Below are 25,938 nucleotides of genomic sequence, written 5' to 3'. Positions count from 1 at the left end.
GAATTGCCCCCCGCCAATGTCCTTTGTGCTCCAGTTGAGAAACTTTGCAAGATTGTTGCTGGTTTTCTTTTTTTAAGATTTTTTTTTTTTTTTATTTACTTGACACAGAGAGAGAGACAGCTAGAGAGGGAACACAAGCAGGGGGGTGGGAGAGGGAGAAGCAGGCTCCTGGCTGAGCAGGGAGCCCAATGCGGGGCTCGATCCCATGACTCTGGGATCACAACCTGAGCCGAAGGCAGACACTTAATGACCGAGTCACCCATAAATTGCTGGTTTATGTGATTGGAGTTGTGAATATGTAGCTTATGTTTCTTCAGAATGTCTTAATGATGCAAGGAGGCAATGGCATTAGAGACCTGGAAGTCCACTCCCTGCCTGTCAGACAGATTCACTTCTAAAGAATTCCAGACAGATAAGGATCTAGGTTGTTTCCACAAACTTACAGAGTAGGAGATTTCACATCGCCCCCTCCCCCCCATTTCATTGACTCATTGTACTTTGTACTATCTTGACCACCAGGAAATTTTTCATTCTATCTGGCTGAAGTCCCTCTGACTGCTATGCAAACCCATTTCCTCTTGCTTTTTTCTCTGTAAAGAAAGAACCACTGAACACTATTCACAGTATAAAAACACCATCAGTTTGGACCTGAAATCTAAAATCTAATATATTCAATTGGGAGGAAGTTGAACAGAGAATAATGGCATTTGTCCATAAAGAAAAGGTGAAGAAATTCCATCTTTCTAAGTGAGAGAAAGTAAGGCAGAGAGGGGACTGATTTCTAATTTATATTGGAGAGTTTGTGGTCGATAGGAAACCTTTTTCTCAATTTCCACTAGGGAACAATAGAGAGGGGAAATTGCTAAAACTGCAGCAAGAAGCATTTAATATAGACCACCTAAGTTTATGTGTTTTTGAATTTTGTTTCAGAATATAAAAAATACTTGTTTAGGGCACACCTGGCTGGCTCAGTCTGTGGAGCATGTGGCTCTTGATCTCTGGGTTGTAAGTTCAAACCCCACATTGGGTGTAGAGGTTACTTAAAAAAAATAAAATCTTAAAAAAAATACATGTTTTAACCGTGATGCAGTATACAGACATACATATAACTATGTAAATATATAAGGATATACATATATATCAGAAAAAGATTCACAAAGCAATAATTAACCTATGTGCCATGTACCTTAAACTTCTCTATTTTATTAGAAATATATCCTTGTTATAAGACATAAGATTGATGCCGCATGAATGTGTTGCATCCTGCAGTTTGGCATGAAGAGGGTTTTAATTATCAGAGGAATGGATAAGAATAGCAAGGGGCTTAGTTATCTCAGTAGTTTCCAAAACAGGGCTTTCTGTGATCTCTAACTGACCAGTGAATGGACATATGGGGAACCTCTCCTTCAGGAGTTCTGACAGAGGAACCAAAAAAAATCTGTATTTTTTATAAAATAAATATTATATTTAAAAATTACTTATTTAAATTAATGAATCCTTTTACTCCCTCCCCCGGCTTTATTGAAATAATAATTGACATTTAACATTGCATACATTTAAGGTGTACAACGTGAGATTTGATACGTGTATATATTGCAAAATGATTACCAGCATAGCTTTAGCTAATACCTCTGTCATGTCACATGATTACCATTTCCTTTTTGTGATGAGGACATTTAAGATGTACTCTCTCTGCAACTTTCAAGTATATAATACAGTATTATTAACTATAATCATTGGGCCATACATTGGATGTTCAGAACTTGTTAATCATTAATCTTGTAACTGGAAGTTTGTACCCTTTGATAACCTCTCCCCATTTCCCCTGCTCCCCAGCCCCTGCGACCACCATTCTGGTCTCTGTTTCTGTGAGTCCCAGTGAGTGGGGCAAAGACTGGAGGTGTATTAGGAGGGGAAAAGCATGCTGGTGGTGGCAGGGAATCTGGTAGTGATGCCTGGAAACAGAATGTGAGAAGATCTACTTGTATTATCAGCTATAGTAAGGACCTGCCTCTGGCCCAACGGATCAAGTTTCAGTAAGGGTGCTCGAAACTGATACTAGTTTAAGTCTTTTAGGCATTTTTGCTGCTCTTTCATCTAAAGAAGACAGAGAGAATTAAGATTTGCCCTGAAAAATGCATCATTTTGAATATGACAGCAGTTAATCCCTTATGTCCTTGAGGGCTTAGTTAAATCAAGAGATTCATATTCAAAGAACAAAAATTAAAAAAAAATTGCACAATACAGAAAAAAATCCCAAATAGGCATAGCAAAAAAATTTTTTTTTGATAAATTCTGAATTTTAAAATAGCTTTGGATTTACAGAAGAATTACAAGGATCTGGTTTTGTTTTTTATTTATTTTTTTTAAAGTCCCCTGAAGATTCCAATGTGTGATTAAGGATTGCCCTAAAGCATCTCACAGTGCCTTGTTCATATTAATTGCTCCACAAATGCTTGTGATTTCAACAGTTTGGGACTAGGATAGGAAATCTGAAGCATATGTGCTGTTGGGAACCAATGGTTTATGCTGCTAATATAGCCGCTGCTCCCTACTAGGGCTGGATTTGGTCTCCAGTCTTTTTCAACACAGGCCAGGCAGCCACTGCCTAGACTGGACTGTGCTCAATGAAATCTCTATATTATGCCAAGTTTAGGAGGTGACTTCACCCAGAGAGTCTGTCATTATCCACTTACCCACTCCCCAGGCTAAGGCTCTGACCTTGTGTGAAATGGACTTGGCTCCAGTCTCTTAAACTGTGGCAGATGGGAAGGAAAAGGGAGGCAGGGATAGGGTCACGTGGCGCACCCTATGGAGAGGATGACGTGGGGCGGAAACCCGGCCAACTTCTTTCCTGCTGGGCTTTGTACACCTGAAAGATTGTGTTTTCTAAGTCATCTGTCCAGAGGGGAGCCACCATTTTTAAATTTGTGTAAAGGCACCATTTAGGCTAATGAAAGCCTTGGGCATAGGTGCTTCTGATGCCACTATGACATGCACCGGATATCTTGGACGCTCTGTGTGGCAGAACCTTAGAGGATTTCTTAGAATGGCAAATAATTAAGTGGTTCAAGAGAAGTTTGAGTATCCTCAAGGAAGAGCTCTGTAATGTTGTTCCTTTTATTTAGAAATGTTTTGTCCTGGCTCCAGAAAGTTCTGTTAATTTTTACTAAATCTCTTCTTGAAATTCTGTAGGAACTGGCAAAACTGACCTTTGTTATAACATTAAAAGGCAGATAATTTCAAAAATGAAAGCAGAGTTATTTTTAGTTTTGTTCCTGGTTAGCAATCTCTTGGCTTAGTGATTCCAAGACTTGTGTTATTTAGAGACTTTGAAATCTGAGTGGTCTTCCCACAGAGAAAATCGATGTCTGCCCGGTTTCTTTTGGAATATTCTCCACAATTTATTAAATGAAGATGGTGTTTATGTTTATATATGTGTGTGTGTGAGCAAGAGAAGTGTTATAATCAATTTTTAGATGACACTGAACACTTTTGCCCATGTGAGAAGACCTGACCTATAGCATACAACTGTATAAACACATGGGTAGCTGAACTGAGAGCATTCAGAGGGCTTATACTGCTTGGGATGGTGCCTAGGCCTTAAAATAACAACAACAACAACAACAATAATAATAACAACAATACAGGGCCTATGTGCCAAGCGTTGTAAGTCCTTCATCCACATTATGGTATTTGCTCTTTGTAACAACTCTGTGCATTAGGTATAAGTATCTGCATTTTGGAAATGAACAAACTGCTGGTCAGAGAAGATGAGAAATGTAACCGGTGTCACACTGCTTTATAAGGAGTTCTAAATCCAAAGACAGATCTAAATTTTGTCCTTTCTCTAGTATAACATGCTACTTCTCATAAAAACAAAAAAGAGGTAGGTAGGAAGGAAGGAAGGAAGGAAGAAAAGAAAGAAAGGAAGGATACAAATTTATTTAATTGAAACTTTAATTAATTGAACATAAATATTTACCCTGTTTAAGTCACTGCATTGGTCATGTTGTGACCTCACCTCTCTCATTTTAGCCCACAATAGCCCTATGAAGGTAATAGCTGTCACCTACAATTTACAGATGAGTCTTTGTAGCTTATAGGGTTTGTTATGCAGACCAAGTAACACAGATGAGAAAGGGTGGACCTAGGGTTTAGATTCTTTGTTTGACTCCTGGGTTTGAGCTCTTAACCATCTGGTGTACTGTTAATATATATTAACCCAATCCCTTTTATTGGACATTTAGGTTATTTCTAACTTTTTGCTGCTACAAACAGTCCAAAGCAGCTGAAATGGATAAAAATGTAAAATCTTTCCTTTAAACTCCAGAAAAAAAAATCTTAAAAAATGGATACATACTTAAAATATATAAAGTTACTAATATATGAAAATCATTGAATGGGACTATCTACTCTTTAAACAAATATTTCAGCCCAGTTATCATTTTGACTAATTACTTTCCACTAAATCATTTGTAGACTTTTTACAGCTCTCCTCATTAGCTACTATATTATTACAGCTTGACTCCTGCTTGAACACTGATTGGATTAATCAATAACATTTACTTCTGCCTTCAAAGACTAAAAGTGGAGATTGTCATTTGCTTACTTTGTTATCATCAGTATGGTGCCTGGCTTTGAGTAAAAATCAATGTGTGTACTTGACTAATTTTACATTTATAGAAATTAGAATTAGATGGAACTTTAGGAAGAAATTGGTATGGTGTACCCATATACCACTTATATTTAAAGGAACTGGGAGTGACAGCATATGTCGATATTATTGCAGAAGGCGTTATTTCCAGAGGTCATATGATCACAATATTAATTATTATACTAATTATTTCATAAGATAATAGAACAAAGTGAGACTGTTTCTTAACAAAGAGGATAGCATTTATACAGTTGATTGATAGTTTTTGTCCTCATATGAAGAAGTCCTTTGAGAACAGTGACTGAAACTAATAATATTGTCATCATACAGAACATTTTTTGAATTTTCTTAAGATTCTGAAGTCATGCTTTTTTGAGGTATAGTCCAGTCTGCATCCCTTGAGTGTAGTAAACTCAAGCTAAGTAATACCATTTTAGGTTAAAAATGTTCACAAAAATCTCACTGGGTTTTCCAAATATTGTCACAGAGGAGCTAATTAATTGGCCCAAAGTCACTACTTTTGCATAGATATTGAATCTCCAGAACCTTCAGAATTTCTGTTGCAAAGCCTGATAGACTAAATAATTTAAATGCTCAAATAGCATTCTCTGGGAATCTGAGGTCCTCAACCACCCATTAAAACAAACAATGGTAAAAATGGATCAAATTTAGGAGGAGTCTGAAGTTGTAATGTGAGACCCATCTTGAGATCTCTCTCGGAGAGAATCAGACCCTAATCTCCAGCTCCAACAAATGACCATAAATTAAAATTCCATTACAAAAAGCATACTATACAGCCCTGTGCCTATTCTAATCACATCTAACCTATAATAAAGTAGTCCCCACCTTATCTGTGGATGATACATTCCAAGACTTCCAGTGGATGCCTGAAATTGCAGACAGTACTGAACCCTATACGTACTATGTTTTTCCCTATACATACATACCCATGATAAAGTTTAATTTATAAATTAAGCACAGTAAGAGATTAACCACAATAATAAAATAGAACAATTATAACAACATACTGTAATAAAAGTTATGTGAATGTGATCTCTCTCTCTCAAAATATTTTATTGTACTGTATTCACCTGTTTTCTTTTGGATGATGTGAGATGAAAAAAATGCCTGCTTGATGAGATGCAGTGAGGTGAATGACGTAGGCATTGGGTCGTAGGCATTGGGACCTGACAATACATCAGAAGGAGGATCATCTGCTTCTGGATGGAGGTTGACTTCAAGTAGCTGAAACCACGGAAAGCAAAATACTGCACAAGGACGGGGGGATCACTGTAGAAATTTGCTTTGTATCTTCAACCAAGGATTTGCAAACATTTTACAAATATCGACTCATCTTGCTTTCTGAATTAGACTTCTAGAATTTTGATTCATCAACTTTTGCTTTAATTTACTGAGGCTCGATGTAGAAAGTATAAAAAAAACAAAAACAAACCAAAATCTCTCTGAATTCATTCACTTGTGTCCAGAGTCATTGCTACCTCCCAAATTAGTGTTCTTCAAATTTAACAGCCCACATCCAATTCTCTTTCTGCTTAGGTTTTTGTATGTATATAATGACTCTACTTTTCTCCTTGTTTCCAGGCAACAATGATTTTAGCTCTAGTTTTAGTTTTAGAGAATTTCATTTTTTAAAGTGAATAATAAAAGGCACCTTAAGATCGAATATTATGCTCACCTAAAAGCTAAACCTTTGTGCCTTTACACTGAGTCTGTGGGTCTTGCACAATGCTGACTTCCATCTGCTTAAAACTTGGGCAGACCTAAGAATCAGTATTCAGAGGCTTTTAATAGGGACCAATGGTTCAATTTAATGTATTTAAAAATACCAATTTAGCCTTTGCTGGGGAGGAGTGACATCTGAGAACATATGAATTTATGACATGGGTAGGCATCTCACAGGCTATTTTTTCTGTGTCTATAAAAATAAAAGATAAAGTATCTGGGATGGAAAGCAGTCCTGACTTAAGCTATTGGTAACATTTGACTCTATATTTTTTCAGGGAGGGCTTAACACATCCTGTTTGTTCTTATACGAAGCTACGTCAAAGTGCCAAAATAAGTTAAAGGCATTATGCAATGTGTAACAGTTAGCAAGAAGTTGACCTCTTGATTGATTTTACTTGAATGTGGACAGAATTACCCCCTGGATCCTCCCTTGGGTCTCTTTAAGCTCTTGTTTGCATAATTGAAATTCCCTACATTTCAATAGGTGAAGTCAATTTTTAGATTTTGACAGTGATTTCACCATAGCTTGATTAGGAAAGTAGTTTCAAAATTCTTCAGAGGTTTATCCAGTTGAAGGTGTTTCTTCTTATAGTTGGCGTAAGAAAGCTAGGGCATCACTAAACACAAACTGGGGTGCCAGTTTCTCCTAGTTGGCTCTTGGAGCTATGGTTGTGCTTATTGCTTGGGACCCATGTCTGCCATGCCTTGGCCAGCGTGCCGAACACTCCAGCTCTCAATACAATCACCAGTGAAATAGAGACAAGGATTTAAGTTCTGAGGAATTCTGAGAAGCACAGAGCTGTCTTGACCAGAGTTAAGGCAGGTCCTTTAATTCTGTAAGGTGGAGATGTATTTATCATGCCATTTATGTTGCATCAGCGTGGCTATTCCTCAGCACTTTTTATGGGCTTCTTGAGTATTCCTTTGGGCAGGGAAATCAGTGCTCCACCCAAAGATCTCAAATAACTATTTACACACCCTGTACTCCATCGAATGTTATTCGGACTGGAGATACTAACAGACTTGGGCTGTGATGAACTACGTCTCACTCTTGGCTCTCTTTAGTTGTGTAACTAAAAGGATCAAACGAGAAAGTTTAGAGCCCTAAAGCCATAAAGATTTTCTTTTTGAAGTGTTGGATTTGGGCATGATTATGTTCATTAATACTGATGAAAATTTCTTTAATCGTCTCCTTGAAAAGTTACTTTAAATACTTCGTAAGTTGCTCATTTGTAGTAGCGATTGTGCTTATATAACATAATGGGGCATTAGTGGTGCCTTTTTGCCTTTGATTTTCTTGAAAAAATCTGCTAACATCTGGCTTTTCTGCTCTGGGTCCTCGTCACATCATCTCATGTAACTTGTTCTTTTCACTCCCGGCCTTCCGAGCTACGGTTACACAACATAGCCTTGGCCAGATTTTTTTTTTTTTTTTTTTAATATCTCAGAACTGACTCAGTTTTATTTAATTTACTGGGGCAAATGCCATGGACACATTTCCAAGAAAGGAAGAGATGTGGTGTAGAAGGGCTAGAAGAACAAGCAGAGAGGAATGACTTCAGAGTTACAGGCATTTGGGGGATTTTTACATGACTCCTTCACCACTTGGCAGGAATCAATGTTGTGAGATGACAGACATTTCTGTCATCTTCCACTGGGTTTTTATGAATAATAACAGCTAATATTTATTGACGGACACCAGGCACGGAGTTAAGTGCTTTTTATAGGCATTCCAATGTGGTCATCACCCTTTAATGGCCCCATGGTCTTGCAAATGTCTGACTAAATTGCTTTTTCTTTTCACAAGGATTCGGGAGGCTTAATTGTCTATAAACTTACAGTGGCTTCCTTTCAGTGAGCCCAGGGAAGGCGGTAGTGCTTCCTTGGGCAGTTTGACTGGTTGGGATGTTCCATCAGTTTCCTTTGCTAATAAATGTGCCTTTTCTGTCGTGAAGCCGTCGCAGTTCTTCAGTGCTACCCTTACCCTGGATCGCTCAAGACGCAAAGCACAAAGGGACTGGCAGTCCTGTTTTTCTCTCCTTATGCTCTTCCTCACGGGTTTATGCATCACTGCAGAAATGCTACTGTGAATTAGTAGGAAAGGAGAAATACATCCCAAAACCTCTACTGTACCCATTTATTCTCAGTAGATAATCTTGCCTCCTCTTTTAATGAGAAAATGGGGAGGTCATTGGGTGGAAAAGCTCATACTATTGTTCTTCTCCTCAAAATTCATCTTAATCTTTTTTTTTAAGATTTTATTTATTTGAGAGAGACAGCACATGGTGGGGAGGGGCAGAGGGAGAAGCAGACTCCCTGCTGAGCAGGGAGCTTGATGCAGGGCTCATCCCAGGACCCTGGGATCATGACCTGAGCGGAAGGCAGACGCTTAGCCAACTGAGCCACTCAGGTGCCCCTCATCTTAATCTTGACTCATTCTAATTTCCTCTGCTCATCTCGGAGGAGATAGCACTCTTCGTATTAGAAGAGATTAGCCCTCTCTCTGTGCTCTGGGACCCATACAACCTGACCCTGTGCCATCACCTGGCCTCCTTCTCTTACACACCATCCAGCAATTTGCACCCACAGGGTGAGGAGGCAGAGCATAATTAGGTTCTGGGTCCTGTGGTGGATGAGCTGTGACTTCTTCCTTGGGGCTCAGATTCTAGGAACACCTTCCCTCAGCTCTACCTCCTTTTCATTCTCCTCCTCTTTTGCTCAGCCAAACTTCACAAGTGAGAGAATTCAATCACACTGGCTCTGCTTTCTTCATGCCAACCCATGCCTCTATCCATTGCCTGGCTTTTGTTTCCATTGTGTCACTAAAGTGCTGCCAGAGGACCCAGCACAGAGCTGATAAAGCTGTTGGGTGATGTCTTTGTGGCTTTGCGTTTCCAGTCTTACTTGTTCTCATTCTAGTACTATTTCATTTCATTTCTCATTTCTACATGGTTGAAATTCCCGCCTTGAAATTCTCTCTTCTCTTGGTTTCCAGGACAACTCTGCCTTCGGGTTTTTCTCCTGCTTATCTTTCTCAGTATTTTGGGGGTTTGGGGGAGTGGCAGGAGGGGAGGGCTGTTCATCTTCATCTGCTGCCTCCACACTGTTGATGTTCTCCAGGATCACCTCCTTATAGCTCTTTTCTATCGACACACTTTGTGATGTCATTTGGCAGTAATGTTAAGTTTTGGAAATGCTTCCACAAGAATGAACTCGGCAAAGATCAGAAAATGGTTTGCACACAGAATAACATTTAAATACCCAAGTTCTGTCTCTTCCTTTTCACAACCCCTGTGCTATCATTGTTTATTTCAAATCCATGGCTTAAATGGAGACGGATGGAGTGCCACAGAGCTTAGAGTCTCAAGTCAGAAAGGGCCTTACACAATTCTGAACTGTTATAAACTTACTCTCTAAACTAATACCTCCATCTGTACTAGGGGGGCTGTAGGACTGGAAGTTCCCCGAATTAATTTCTGTGTAGAATGCAATGTTTATTAAAGGTTAAGTAATTGGAATGTGCTAATTTGAAGCTGACATATTTGTTATATTATTTAAACTCAACAGTAACTGCAGCAACTGTGTAGAACTTAGACAACAAAAGATTTTTTTTAAGGGAGGAGAATTTTCTCATTGACATTGTTTAGAAATGCTGGCACATGAGGATAATAAAAAGCAGACTGTGGTTCAGCAAGTTTTATTATTGTTTTAAAATTCTCTCTACACAAAGTGCCTCTCATTGCCTCCACCTGGGTTAGACTTTTCCCACGTCCAGCCACCCTTTGTATGCTGGACCTCATAGAGTTTATACTCTATCTCTGAGATGCTAACCAAGATGAGTCTTCCCCCTTGTTCCCACTACCACTATTTAGTTCAGGATTTTGGCGTTTCTCTCCTGGATTATTATAATTATCTCCACCCTACTCTCTGGGTCACCAGAACTTCTCCCTTCCAGTTCATTCTTTATTGCCAGAATTAAATTTAAGAAAATTGTAATACGACTTGTTTACTTCAAAACTCCCAGTGGCTCTTCATTCATTGCCTACATGAGTACATAAAATTCTTTAGCATGATGTACAAGGCTCCTTTTTCATACTCCCACCCCAACCCGTCCTTTAGGGTCAACTTAAACACTGCTCCCTCTGCTCTACTTAAACTACTGTTTTCCTTCCTTCCCCCAAATATTCTTTTGACCACCTTGACCTTGCCACAAGAGGCTTGCAGTGTCTTTCTCCCTTCCATCACTTATGAATCCTTTCCTTTGTCTCAGACCCGGTCGCTTTTCCTCTGTGTTCCCATACCACTCGGCACATATCTCATTAGAGCACATGGAACATACTATTACAGTTTTTAATTTGCACTCCTGCCTCTCTGAAATCACTGTGAGCTCTTTGAGAACAGGAATAGTGCCTTGTTCATCTTTGGATCTTCATCACCTATCAGAGTCATTAGCAAATAGCAAGTAGATTTTGAAAATATGTTAGTTGAAAAAAGTAGATTTGAATCTGTGAAGAATGAACAAAATGAGGGCATATAGTGTAGAAACTTTGGAGAGCATTTGGACAAATCTCACAAGTGAAGATCTTCAATCATGAATGACTCTTTTAAATATAATATTGAGAGTAAAAAGCCAGCTGCAGAACAGAAACACTACATTTATACGACATTTAGAAACATGCAAAACAATATTATACTGTACATTATGTAGGGACACCCACATATAAAGAAAAGTATAAGATATGAATGGGAATCTAAGAAATCAGGCTGTTTAAGGGTAAAAGAGGGGAATGGGATTGAGGAAGGAGATATATATAGGCAGTATTTTATTTCTTAAGCTCTATGGAGGGCACACAAATGCTCATGAAAGAAAAAAAAAATGAAAGAAAAACAAAAGATCCCACTTAGGTTGCCTGGATATTGGATTTCCATGTCTAGACCTGGTGAGGTCTCTAAAACATCATCTCTGGGAAGTGACTAATGTGGTCTTGACAATAGATTCAGATGCTTGTGTATAATTTCCCTAACTTCCTTGTTATTCACTATGTACCGTGATCATTACACAGAGTTAAAAAAATAAGCACAAGAACATTCCTTTCCTAATTTGTTCTTCCTTTGTTTTTCATCTTACAGCTAGCAGCTACATCATCCCATGGGAAAACCCTTCCCATGTCTATAAGTCTCTCTTAGTTAAAGCATGTATCAGCTTTTAGGTTTTTCTAAAAATATTTAAAAGACTACTTAATTTGATTTCCACTAATTTATTCCAGCAGTAAAGTTACATGTCCTGTGCTACCTGTGCAATCTGTAGTACTTTTCGAAGGCTTATTTATTCTAATTGGGATGTACTAATTTCAGGCAGAGGTAAATTCTCAGAATAGTGCACAATACTCCCATTTTCCGATGACTGAGAAACTAAATTTTAAAATTCAAGTGAGAGAGTTTATAGGCTAGTTTTCTGTTCTAAAAGGGGAGCTGGGGTCCAAATCCAGAGAACCCTGTCTCCTCAGGGACCAAGACAGCTAATAAGTAGGAGTCCCACCCACCTCTGGCTTTAGATTGGCAGAACATGGCAGAGTGACCCACAAGCTGAGGCTAAAGGTTGGCTCCTCCAGCTGGCTTGGAGTTGAAAAGGGGAATAGGGAAAGATTGAGCAATGTTTCAAACCAAATGAAGTGGAATTGTGAAATTTAAGATCATGCTCTCAGAGTTTGCTAAATTTTTTTGGTATAATCTCTTCTTTATTGTTCCCTTACATGAAAGTCAAATAGTTTGTGAATTAAAACAGCTAATTGCAGCAGATGCTTTTGGAAAGTGTTCCCCCACCAGAAAGGAAATAGAAAAAGCCGTGAATTTCAAAAGAGAGCTTGTCCACTGATATAGTCAGTCAGTCAGGAGCCCAACAGGAAACAGAATTCACTTTAGGGGTTCAAGTGAAGTGTGGGGAAGTTAAGGCACAAGGAATGGAGAAGCAATGGGAACACAAATCTACCACCTCTAGGGCCCAAGGAGTCAAAAAGAGTTGTTACACTAACCCAGGTGGGGGCCAGAGCTGTGGCTAGGCCACCATGAAAACCAGCGTCTTACGGGGGCCACAGCTTCTGCCCAGGAGGCAGTGCCTAAGGCAGAGAGGGAACATGGCAGAACTACCCCACCTGTCCCTTCTTCCGTTTTCTAGTTCAGCGAGGAAGCATGAGTAGTGCAGTCTGCAAGGCTCAGCAAGCCTTGGCCCCTGCAGGCAGAGTGAGGCAGGGAGGCAGGGGCCAAGCTAGGATCTGGGGGGGAGTGGAGGAGAGCAGGTGCGGAGTAACCAGCCCACCATCGCCCCCAGGAGCATGGCAGGAGAAGGTACTCAAGCAATGGTAGAAAATAATTGACCTGCCAGCTCTTTATCTGGGGACCATTTAATGGTTCAGCACATGTGCGAAATGACATCTGGTTGACTTTCTTTTTCAGCCAGTCCTAGGCCAAGGCGTCTTTCAAATATCCAAGTCGTCTTTACCGAATATTTAAAGGCTCATTAAAAAAATGTTAATTGACCAATTAGGATGGTTTTAAAACCCTGAAACAGAAGGAAACTCAGCTTTTGTTAGAAAATTATTAAATGAGATACCAGAAATTACCGTGGCTGTGTGAACTGAGCTAAAATTAGGCCAGAAGTTTAAGATTATTTATATCCAGTTGTTTTTTAATCACACCTGCCTCATGGCCCCCTCCTCGCTGTCTTTGCTAGTGGGGAGCCGTGCATCTCCTTCCTAGATAGCCCTGTTCCTCAGCCTTCCTCGGCCATCGCCTCTGAGAACAGGCAAAACTATGATAATACCGATTATCTCCTCCAACATCCTGAGCTCAACTTTTCATTTGATAAAAATTTAATCAGCTCTTAGGAGAGAACTATTCCTTGTTGAAGGGGAAAGGTCTTTTTAGCTATAATTATTCTAAACATTAATGTGGCAGTGTGACAACAGATTTTTAAGTAGTCCCAGTAGGGGCCATAGTCAGGAAAAAGCATGGATACAAATGCCTCTTACAAGACATAGTTTTGGAATAGCTAGTAACAGACTGAAAAGAGCTAACAAATTGAATTCTATCCATCTGGGGATTGAAACTGCACTATCTAAAGATAGACTGCCCTTCACATATTCGGACCCCTTCTATCATAATTTATAACAATCTGGGAAAAGTGACATTTCCCCCCTGTTCAGTCACTGGAGCACATTTCCAGGAAATCCAAATAGATAAGAGTTTGTATTCAAAGGTAGGATCCTTTTCAAGTAGTCGATTTTGATAGGTTTCTCAATATAATTGCAATGAATCAAATGTTCAATGAGGAAATGAAGAAAATTTCATAGGCAGAGGGAAAGTTCCCTCAAATGTGTTCTCATTTCTTTCTTATTCTTCCAACAGTTTACAAATTCTCTTTCCCTCTCTACATACAAATATGTACCTTTAGGTAATCTTTCTTTAGATTTTGCAGCCCCAGTTGTCCGAATATGGTGAAAATCTACTCTTTGGCATTTTTAGAAATGCACACATGTGTATTCATTTGTTAACTCTGCATCTGGCAACTGTTAAGGAAGTATTTGTTGAGTGAGTGCGTCAATTTCTCCTCCAAATACGCTTGCATGTAGGGTACCCCCAGCTTCTAGACCTCACTGATTGACCTCCCATGTGCACTGATGTGATACACTACCATCTACTCCTTACAGCAGCCATAATTCCCTGTAGTTACAGCCTTGGGAGACAACTTGGAGGAGCGGAAAGCATGAGATCATCTGGATTCCAGTTCCAGTTCTACCACCCAAGCCATTTAATGCGAGGTCTGTTTCCCTTTCTGAAGAATGGATAATATTAGCTCCTAGAGTAGCTGTGAGGATTAACTAATATTGTGCATTTAGAGTCCAACAGAAGGGTATGAGAGGGGTTCAACAGCTAGTAGCTTCCTCCTTGCCTTTTAGACATGTCTGTGCGATGATGGTCTGTTTTAACTGGCGGCCCCGCAGGGGGCCATCACTCTTTATGGCACGCAGCTCAGCAGCGACACCCGAAGTTACCAGTTCACTGTCTTTCCTCCCCAGAAGACTGAACTCCCCAAGAACAGAAACTGGATTTGTCTGATTTGTCACTGTATCCTCAGTGCCTTGCATAGCAGGTGCTTAATACATATGTACTGAACGTATCTTGGTGTTACAGAATCACAGGACTCAAGAGCTGGTGAGAATCTTAGTGATTACCTTGTCTTACCTCTCATTTTAAATGTGGGAAAACTGAGATCTAGGGAAGTAAGGGACTTATCAGAAGTTGTTTGCCTAGAGCATGTTAATGCAACCCTCAGTGCTCCTTTGGCTAAAACACACTTCTTGATGATGATGAAGAAAATGATATTGAGAATTGCAGGGGGTATTGCGGAAGCTCATGTCTCTTCTGGGGGCTGCAGGAAAGCCCACTCTGTCCTCCTCTGCCTTTCACAGGTCTATCTTGGAATAAAAATCAACTCTGCTCATGGTTGTCAGTTATGTCAAGAATCTCATTTAAGTTATTCCACTATCTTCTTGTTTCACAGGTGAATGCCAAAGTCATCAAAACGTCTTAATACCACTCCCCAGGCAGGGCGGGTGAAGGGGTTGGGGTGGGGTGGGATGGAGAAGTGGGAGCAGGTGATGGGAGAGGACGCTTTTAAGCCTTTTTCAGGTTTGCTTTGCATGTGGTGCTCAGTCAAGATAGGAAACATTGCCCGTCAGTCCTCTGTAATTACTTGATTTGGCATGTGGCAATTATTATTAATTTAAATATAGTAACTTGTAGCTGGTGTTTCAATTTTTAACAGTTTCTACATAGTGCAGATAGAAATGGACTGTGAAGCAAATAGTGTAGATTATTCGTTAGAGAAGTGAACCCTCCTAACCCTTGTTAGAAGCTGGTCGTATGACATCCAGCTGTGTCCTTGACACCTCTCTTGTTCCATTTGAGGGATCTGACAATGGGCCTTGGGAAAGGATGCCCCTTTGTGTAATATACATCAGCATGTGTGCAGGTGTTTCCCCTTATGAATCAGAAGCAGATGTCTGGTTAGACAGAATGTATGGCAGGTTGATACGTCTGGCCCCAACTAACAGGAAGACTATGGCCCATAAATTGTATTAATAAAATACCGTCACTGTAATTTTGACAGAGCCATGAGACCAACACCTTTGTCCTTCAGCACTGAAGGAGGCTAAATCCCACAGAGGGCTTGGAATGGGCTCAAAATTTAGGATTGTTTGTTGAACCTACACAATGCCATCAATATATTTTATGAAACAAATTTTAGGAGACAAAGGACAAAGAGACTCTACCCCCAAGTGTTCTTATTTGTAAATTTGTAAAATGTGAGTAGTAGAATTCATGAAACAAACATTTTACGTCTCTGCTATGTGTCAAACACCTAAAAGGCTCAGAAGAATGAATCTTCAAGGCAAGATCAAAGTCTGTTCAGGGACTCTGATGACAGGGACAGTTTCAAACAAATATATATAACATATATATATATTGTCAAACAAATATAAATAAACAAATATATCAAACACAAAGTGCTTATAGAAAGCATGGGAAAGGAACATTTAGAACATGCTGAACATTTAGCTCCATGATGTAGGGAGTTAATTTAAAAAGAAACAAAACAAAACAAAAACTTTTCCAACAAATGGTGAATCTATACTAACAAAATTTTAACTATAATATCATGAACTGTCCATAAACTACTGCAATTCTTTTTAGAACATGAATGATACTCAAAATTGGTATAGAATTTCCACTCTTTTCATGTTATTTGGGATTGTTTCCTATGATTTTTTAGTCCCCAACTTCCCTCCCCTAAACATTTTATTTTGTAATTTGGGCAAAACGCTGCCTAATTTAAAACTTTACTTTATTCAAGTTTACATTTATAAATAGCACCAATAATCTGCACATTTCTTTTTAGTAAAAAAATTGAGGATAGTTCCAGAATCACTTTACAATCTGATATTATCTGTAGCGTTTAAAATTTGGCCCCAAATAACTACTGTAATCCTGATAACTACTCTGTTCGAGCATAGTTATAAAAGTGAAGGTAAATTATACAAACTACCATGAAAAGAAAATGACGGCAAAGGAGCGGGCGATGCCTCGAATGCTACAGATCTATTCTGTGCGCAGCCACGCTCGTGACAACAAAATAATACAAATTTATGAAAGGAAATAGAGGGGGAAAGCTGAGTGTGTTTGATTTAAAGTAATTCTGTTATCTATCATTTGAGGGGGAAAAATTGGGCTGATTTTAAAACAATACTTTCGTTACAGATGTTTCCAGACCCCTTCCCTGATCCAAGGAAACAAAATACCATTCAGCAACAAGCACAGATTTAGAGATGGGGCTTGTTCCAATATAAACATTTCTTCACTAGACCTTCTCTATGAAAATGCATAGTCAATTTTTCCATATACAGTGGGAAAGACAAAGCTTTTTAGCTTAAAAGGCATTCTCCCCCGCAGTGCAGAGCTCCTGGAATGAACAGCCTGGGGACACCATGGTTCACTATTGATGTCAAGATGAATGCCAATTTGGCCATCAGGATTATAGACCAAATTATGTCAGAATGTACACATGCCACAAACAAAAGACTCAGCACTGTTTTGGCTTTCAGCATTTGGTACAATCATTTATTCATTCTGTCTTTTTGTTTCATGTACCACTGTTCACCTGGGGCCCAGTTTAGGATATGGCAGGAAGCAGGCATTTAAGAGTACATGAAGGATGCATAAACTTTTTTTTTTTTTTTTTTTTTTTAAGCACTTCAAACTGAAGGCACTTGGCTGGGCAATTTGGGGATCAGAAGATGAATCACAGCCACTGCTGGCCTCCAGGGTTTCATGGGGGCATATGTATCTTACCATAAGGTAGGGCAGAACGTACTAAGAATCACAATGTAAGAGGAGAGGTACAGAGAGATGCTGAGAGCATGAAGAAGGAGAGATTACTTTTAACATGGGAGTGGGGGGACGTACATCAAGAATGGTTCTTCAGAGGAGGTGACTATTGTGTAGAGTTGGGTTTTGTTTTTTTTAAAGATTTTATTTATTTATTTGAGAGAGAGAGAATGAGAGATAGAGAGCACGAGAGGGAAGAGGGTCAGAGGGAGAAGCAGACTCCCCGCTGAGCAGGGAGCCCGATGCGGGACTCGATCCCGGGACTCCAGGATCATGACCTGAGCCGAAGGCAGTGGCTTAACCAACTGAGCCACCCAGGCGCCCGGGTTTTGTTTTGTTTTGAAGGAGGAAAGCTAAAGCTGAAAGGCTGGAAAGCATAGGGCATTTTTTAATCATTCCCCATAAGATGCAGAGGCTCAAACTTCTGTGCCTTCTATTGTTTTACTGCTCAAAGCAGACATCTTTCATTCCTGGTAATCTACCTCAATGAAGGTACCAGATGGACCTACTATTTGTCTACTTTCTGGGACCTTCTTTGGAAAGATTAGCTAAATATCACAATTAAACTCAAGTGGCATCTTCAGCAACCTTCTTGCTTATACTATATTCCCACAGAGATACTTCTCTCTCTCTCTAAACATCGTAGATAATATTGGAGGCATCCCCAAAGTAAGTGTTAAGTACACCTAAAAGCCTCAATAATTCTTAGTGCTCACCAGAACTCCAAGAGTGACTCTCATGTGGCTTTAAACTTAGGAAGCTTGGATTTGACAATAATTTCCAAGTTATAATTTATGCATAGGGAGAATGTCATTAAACTATAAAAAGAGAATATTTTTATTTTATCGTTTTTCATTCTATCTAGTGAAATTTGCCCAAAGTGAAATGAGCAGAAGAATGGTGGTAGAAACACTTGGTTTTCTGGCCCTCTGAGTAGTTATAAGATTGATTTAATTTACTTAGAACCCATCAAGAATTAAAGCAAGAACCTGGCACACTTGTTTTTCAATACTCTATTGTCAGTAGCCCAGTCTCTGAGCAGCTGAAATGGAGCAGAAAACTATCCTCATTTAAGGCCTCAACTACTATTTCAGTTTTTTTTTTCCTTTTTGAAGTCTGTAAATTTCTTAAGATGATTTGAACTATGCTTGAAAGAAATCTATGCTGACTCATGAACTTGTGGAGAAAGCAAATTTTCTAGTTGAATATGAGCTTATGTTAGCAGATTTAAAAAAAGGGAGAGAGATTGTAATCAAAGGAAAATCAAAACACAGTTTAGATCATCTGAGATGAAGATATAATGTCTGAAAACTAAAAAAAGTGTCCCACACTTGTAAGTTTTCAAAATAATTAAAATGGAAGAGCAGATGAAAAGATGTTCTACAGAAAAAAACCCCACCAAAATGCTTATTTCCACTGAACATTTTGATATATTACACGTCCAAAAACACAGGAAAAATGTGCTTCATCTGCCAAAATAATCACAAATACTCTTTGAGATTAGGAAGAATCCAGCCCTTTAATAAAACCAAGAGATTTTAAACACCCTACAAAGAACATTATACTTCCCCCATAAAGATTATTACTCTAACCTTACAAAGATGTTTGTATCGCCTTAAATACAATATTACTCTCACCATACTGATGATCCTCCTCACATCAAATACCAGGGGAGAGGACAGGGGATGACGGTGCCTGCTATTTGGAAAATGGACCATTGAGTGGGCAGCAGTTAAGAGCTGTCCTGCCTCCCACAGACCTTCCTATTTTGCTGACCACCAGGTGCTGCTCCAACCCCCTGAAATACTGGTTATTAGAGTCAGGGCATATCAGAGCAGATACTACTCATGGGACAGTCCCTGGATTTCACCAACTGCAGTTCTGCTGGGCATTGGCAGATTTTCTTTGAGAAAAGGTATTAATTAAATGAAGAGGCTGAAACTCTGAACTGTTCCAAAGCAGGCTGGGAAGGTCCCAGCGGGGTATGACTGCCTGAGTAGACCACTTTGGTGCTCTCCCACATTTCATTTTCCTCATTAGTTTCTCATGTTACTATTGTTTTGTTTCATGACAGGGGAATTTCTTAAAGTCATGTGGAAACCTGAATGACGATCGCATTGCGGGGGGGATGGCAGACACGATGTGGTCTGGGAATTTTTTAAAAAATTAACTCTTCAATTGTTTTGAAACAAAAGGGTCATTGTTCATTTTTGAAATAGATCTTTTTTTTCCTTTCTTCCGTTTAAGATCCAGAATGTGTTGTTTATTTTTTATGACCACCAGAAAACTCTAGCCAGAAATTCTGAAATCTTCTTGCACTTGAAAGCCTTCTTTCTAAGTACAGGTGCTAACAGCATAATTGAAGGGGTCAATAGCCATATGGGGCCAATGCAAAAATCTCTGAAATGAAAGAAAAGGTATGAATGATATGGTTATAAATTAAATTCAAAATTGGGATAAGTATCATGATCAAAAGGCTAAGAGAACTTCTAATATTTTAGTACTTAAATTACTCAGGACTAAGGCATACGTGGTAGCATAAGACATAATAAGAAAGTAAACACGGATATGCTTTAGTCTGATCCAGCTCGTTTCATGTCCCAATGCACAGGTCAACCAGGTGTTCCTCATCACTCTTCTTTGTCCTGGTGATGGCACCCATGCTGTGGTACAGAGCAAGAGGACTGCTCTAAGAGCCGGGGAACTTGGTTCTGGCCCGAGTTCTAGAAACCTGCTGTGGGACCTTGAGGAAGTGACTAAACTTTTGGCTCCAGTTTCCTTCTCTTTCAGTGACATTGGTGGCACAATGATTCCTAGGCTCTTCCCATCTCAACAGTCTATAATTGTATAAAATTTCCTGTGGTCTCAATAAGGTTACATGCTATGAGGCTTTGGAAAAATCACTTGACATCTACATGTTTTCATAAATTAGATCAGTGATGCCTGGTCTGCCTGGTTTGTAACACAGTTTCAAGGAATAAAGATAGAAATATGCAGGAATACACCTTGTAAACCATGGAAGCTTTGAAAGTATTAACATTGTTTTTCAAATGAGTTAGTAGTCATTGGAAATTCCAGTATTTGGCACTTGTGAATAACGTTTGTCCAATATCAATAGATTTTTTTTAAGTTTATTTTTCTTAGTAATCTCTACACCCAATGTGAGGCCCGAACTCATGACCCCAAGATCAAGAGTCTCATGCTCCTCTGACTGAGCCATCCAGGTGCCCCTAATATCAATAGCTTTTTAAAAGTGGAACTCTTCAGGCTATGGGATGAGAGCTATAGAGAGCTTTCCTAACTCCTTGGAAGATCAGTTCTCCCTCGGTGTTCTGCATATATGTCATAAACAAAATAAAACAAGCTGAAGTTTGCCTTCATGACACTGAAATTCTTAAGGTGTCACTATTTTTAGTCAAGTGAGAAAGTAAAGATAAAGTACAGTTTTTAATAGTGATTTTCTCCCTTTTCATAAACATAACATTCACGTGGAAGCACTTTGGCCCTTGGAGATAAAGGACTGGCGATGGGTCCAATACTGCGCGCAGGGAGGGAAGAGTAAGACTAAGTAAGAACCATCTTTTTTAGCTCAGAATGTAGGTTAGAAACTGTAGTTTGGAAGAAGATGATGTTTATGGAGATGGAATAATTGGATTAAAAAAAAAAAAGCAACCAAGCAAACATGTGACCATTCCTGTGAGGATCAAAAGATACCAGTTAGCTGGTCTACTCACTACCACCCTATCCTCTTTCCAAAACTCCTTTGTTTGTTGTCCTCGGTACCCCCAGGTAATAACCGAGACAAAAGTGGAATTTCCTTATTTCCTAGGAAAGGGCCAAAAATATCATCAGACAAGGAACAGGAAGCATAAAAATAACTCTCAGAGGAGTACCAATTGTTTAGAGATTTCGAGCTCCCGTTCGGCGCTGCTGGAGAGGAGCTCAGTGCATCAGGGGCTCTGCGAAAGCAGCAGCTTGTCCTGGCCCCGAGGCAGGTGTGTGCACACCGGACAACTGCCTAGGAGACAGGGATTGGAACAAGATTTAGGGTAGCATTTCGGAGAACTGTCATGATTTGGAATATCAACATGGGAGCCCCCAGTCAAATGATTCTCAAACGTGTTACGGTAGAGCTCTCCTTTTTTGTCCCCAGTGAAATATCATGTGGAATTCATCTATAAAACAGATAAAAAAAGAAGATGCTCTGGCTGAAGGAAGCAAAGCCCCAACTTCCTGCTGCTCAGCCACCCTCACCCCAAATTATACCCAAGGCATTTCGGTAAAGCCTCAGCTTGAAAGTCACTGATTTAGTAGGCTTTATGTCAAAAAGTCTCCAAAGAGATTTTCTTGCCATGATGTAATACATTTCTACAAACGTCAGCAGCACCTCTGACTTCTCCCTCACCCTTGCTCTCCAAACATACAGCAAGTCCTCTTGAGAGAATCTCTGCAACGACCCCGGCATCTGTTCTGTCCTTTCCAGACTACAGCCACCATTCCAATCCAGGCCCTTCTTACTCTCTTCTGGATAATTACCAACACATGACATAGATGACTCTGATTCCAGGCTCTCTGGGGCCTCCTGTCCAAAGTATATCCAATAGCTTGTTTCCAGATTAATGTTGACCCGGAAGCACAACTCTCACGGGGTTTCTTTTCTACTCTGAAATCTTCAATGGCTCCCTGTTGTCTAGTCCCACCAGCTGAGACTATGTCTTTCTAGAAGAAACCCACGTCTTTTGTCCTTACTCATCCTGTCCCCTCACCTTGAATTTCCCCCAATTTTAAGATTGAACTCAAATACCAGCTCTCCCATGAAGTCACCTGGGAGCTTCCCACCAGGAATGAGTCTTTCTTCTATATCCTCGAAGACTTTTTGTGACACATCAGTTGTGCTGTATTACACTGCTGGTGTACTTGTTTCCTCTCTTCGACTGTGTTTCATTTATCTTTGTAGCATACGTGGCACTCCCTGAAGAAGCAGGAACTTTTTAAAAAATAAGAGAGTAAAGATATTGATGCTGATCAATCAAATGTCCCTGGATACCTAAGGGATGCAGGATGGCAAGATAGAGCCTGGCATACTATTTCCATATTTCATTAAAATTAATTCTGACACACTCATAAGAAATGTACAGCTAAAATGAAATATAAAATTTTTGTGTTTGTTTATGCTTTGGGCTGAAGATAGTACAAAGTGGTAACACTGATTATCTTATTTTATCAGAGGCTCTCTTTTGCAGTTATTAATTAACTTGTCCCATTAAAAATGAGTTATTGCTTAACACACTGCCCTTGGTAGGTGTTATGGACTCAATTGAGTCCCTTCTCCCACGGTAACAGTGTACTTCCTCTGATTACTAGTACAGCTCTTCTCCTAGTCCACGAGGGCAGAGACCTGGGTCTGTTCCAGATGGACCCATCAGTGGCTTGATGGTGCTCCTCAGCATTTGGCTCTTAATCCTTTTGTGCTGAATGAATAACTCCCTTTTTCCAGACAAGTTGTTCGCTAGAAAAGGAGTTAATAGCTTATGTTTCTTTTAAGTCTGACTTGAATCCTTTCTGTTGCTAAACTCCCTGTTAATATTGCCATTTATAAAGAAAAATTTTAAACGGTGAACTGTTTCTAAACCTTCACTTGGTTTTCCTATGATTGACATACTTCGTCTAATCATTTCCTCCAAGGTCCTGCTTTTACCACATTTCGGTTTCTTGCCTTATCCTTTTATCGAGTTCTTTTCAGTCGTCGATCTGCAAGGTAAACTCAAGATCCCACTGAAATGATTAGTGCTTCGCATAGCTGGAGAAACATGAAAACATACACATTCCGAAATTATGTCAATTTTTATTCCTGTTATGTCCAAAGAAGAGCCTCTCATTGTTACTGAGGTGATGATGTTGGTTTACTCTCTAACTAAAAAAAAAAAAAAAAGCCAAAATATAAACATACCAGTAATTAAATATTCTTTATAGACTTGTCAACTACTAAGACCTCTCTGGCATTCCTGGATGATACTGGGGACCCTTCTTAGTTGAGCTACTGTCAGGCTCTCTGAGATTTAGAAACCGATATTAAAGGGTCGTTATAGGACAAAGATGATGAGCTTGGAGTCAGATTCTAAACTGTGATCTTGAATAAGTTACCCAACTTCTATGTGACTCAGTTTCCTTGTCTGTAAAATGGCACTAATGGTAGTGCCTTCCTCATTATGTTATGAGGAATAAATGAATTAATAATACACATAAAATGCCTAAAACAATGCCTAGGACACAGCAAGTGCTGATCAAATGCTTAGGAGTTAAAGCTAAAAGGATCTTTGAAACCAGTCAGCTGGCTGTCTTGAAGGGGTTCAAAGCTGTTATAAAACAGCCCCCCTCAGGGCTGAGGCGGCATCAAGGAGATTTGGAGTCTGCCAGGAGGATGCAGATGCCCCCTCTGATGCAGGAGAGGCACAGAGCCTGACTCAAGAGCGCTTCCCTGCAGATCTCAATCCCTGTAGAGGAGGACCAGCTTGAGCGTTAAGCCTTGGCAATTTTCATTTCGTGGAACTAGCTTTTCTATATCTCTGAACATTATCTTTCTAGCCTAGGACAAAGGCCACACTTCTCACTCCCTGAAGACACATTATCCTGAATTAGAAAGCTTCCCTTATTAGCAAGGGGAACATTACAATTCCACTATTTCCTGAAGAGTCTGAGCAACACCCTATTTTCAAGCAGATGCCACGAGTGAATTCTTCCCCTTCCTCCCCTCCATTTCCCTCAAGGACAAAGAGTCTCCAGGGTCCTGTTTCTAGGGTAGGCGTGCCCGGAAGTAGGGGGAAGTAGGCAACCTTCCCTATCAGTTCATAAAAACCCCTTCCTGAGCACCTATGCTGTGTGGGCCATGGTTTCAGCTTCTCCACATTTCCTGAAGCAGCCGTTTGCTTTGAACTTGTTTTTTATTCTATAGGGCAGCATTTCAGGCCAAGGGCTACCTGTGTGGGCCTGTGAGCCCTCTCCCTAGCCTCACACAGCCCTGATCTGGGTTTCTATTTTAGGCCTCCCTCTAATTACATGAAAAAACCTTCCCTTTTCTGGATTCCCCATTTCCTCTAAGTCCATTAAAATTCAAGCCCAGCTGCCTTTGAGAGGCTCACATATCTCCTACTCTACCGTGCATATGAACAAGCTGGGGGTCTGGTGAAAATACGGGTTCTGATTCTGCGGTGTGACTCCAAGGCCAGCCTCTGTGGTGCAGATGCTTCCTCCCTTGGGCCGCGCTTTGGGTTCTGGTGATTTAGACACCTGTTCCCCATAGCCAGCAACAATCAGGGCATTCACACGCCAGGGTCCCTCACACAGGGACGATTCTGACTTCCAGAAAGGTCCTCCAAAATATTTGCTTCCAAAGGTCGCGTTTTGCCCAGTCTAGAGCAGGTTATCAAGTCAGGCTTCCTCTTTACCTTCTCACGAAGTCTCTGTTCATAGCTGTACTGTGCACACAGCAATGCAGCGACTTCAGCTGATGTTTATAATGAATCAGTAATCCATCGCCGACTTTCCCTTCCTTTTGCACTGAGTGAAAATACATTCTCCTCTCTGGACCTGGTCACGTGTCCCTTAACTGTTGAGATGCGAGGACATAGGCCTTCCCTCAGTAGTTCTCCCTGCCCCTCATGTCTTCCAATGTCATCCTTCCTGTGCTCTGTGTAGAGCTTCAGTTTAGGGTCATCCCAAACGGTCTGGATAGGGCAGGTGGCAGTCTGCAGGAACCTAGGTGTGGGGGACCACTGGCACTCCTCGGACCTTGGTATGTAACCTTGGAAAGGCTCATAACTGTGGCCGGGCCGGTGCTCTGTCCTGTGGCCACCCTCAGACCCACACCTGCAGTTGTTAGGAAGCAGGGAAAAGACCCACCAAAGCCCCCAGATCAGGACCCTGTGTTTCCCTGAAGCTCTAGGCTCCTCAGGCTTGGGGTACTAACTAGGACAGCAACTGTGACTCTGAGTGATTCTGTTCCTTAAACAGAAAGCTTCCTTTCAACAAGCATAAATTTTGACCTATTTATGAGATAATTATAGAACTTTGTTGCTAGAAATAACCTTGTTTTTGTTTGCTTATTTTGTTTTATTCTTTTTAAAACCCTAGAAATTGAGGACCCAGGAGGTGAAGGGGCTTGCCCAGATCCCTTTAACTGGGAAAGGTGAGGTGATCTGGTTGTTAGTAGCATGGCCAAGAACCAGAATAGTTGGTTCCAGACTCACATTCCAGGGCTTGTCCCTCTGCACTGAATTCCATGGGACTCTCCTATAGACCATTCATCTTAAGGATAACTAGAAACCATAAAGAGTAAAGTGAATAATAGTATATTAGAAGCAAACATTTTTCTCTTAAAGATATATATATATATATATATTATTGCAACAGTGTGAAAGAGTATAAGGCTGGAAGTCAGAAGACAGAGTGCCTGTCACTGCTGCTAATGAATGAGCTTTGTATCCTCAACCGCCTCCTACCCCGAGACTCAGTTTCCTTGTCTACAAAATGAGAGGGTTGGATCTCCAAGCTCTCTATCTAGATTTAACGTTCTGTGATCCCTTTGATTTTAC

General features: G+C 40.1%; 1 protein-coding gene across 1 annotated transcript in view; it reads right to left on the bottom strand.

Moving 5' to 3' along the window:
- Positions 1 to 25,938, bottom strand: part of LAMA4 (laminin subunit alpha 4) — a 146,581-nt gene that overhangs the window by 111,838 nt on the left and 8,805 nt on the right. The gene's annotated exons all lie outside the window — the stretch shown is intronic.

This window comes from Eumetopias jubatus, unplaced genomic scaffold (assembly GCF_037043125.1).
Source record: "Eumetopias jubatus isolate StellerSeaLion01/CBP00866 unplaced genomic scaffold, mEumJub1_p1.0 scaffold_6, whole genome shotgun sequence".
NCBI lineage: Eukaryota > Metazoa > Chordata > Mammalia > Carnivora > Otariidae > Eumetopias > Eumetopias jubatus.
Note: the sequence above shows the minus strand (reverse complement) of the source record. Positions and strands in the feature narration are given on the sequence as shown.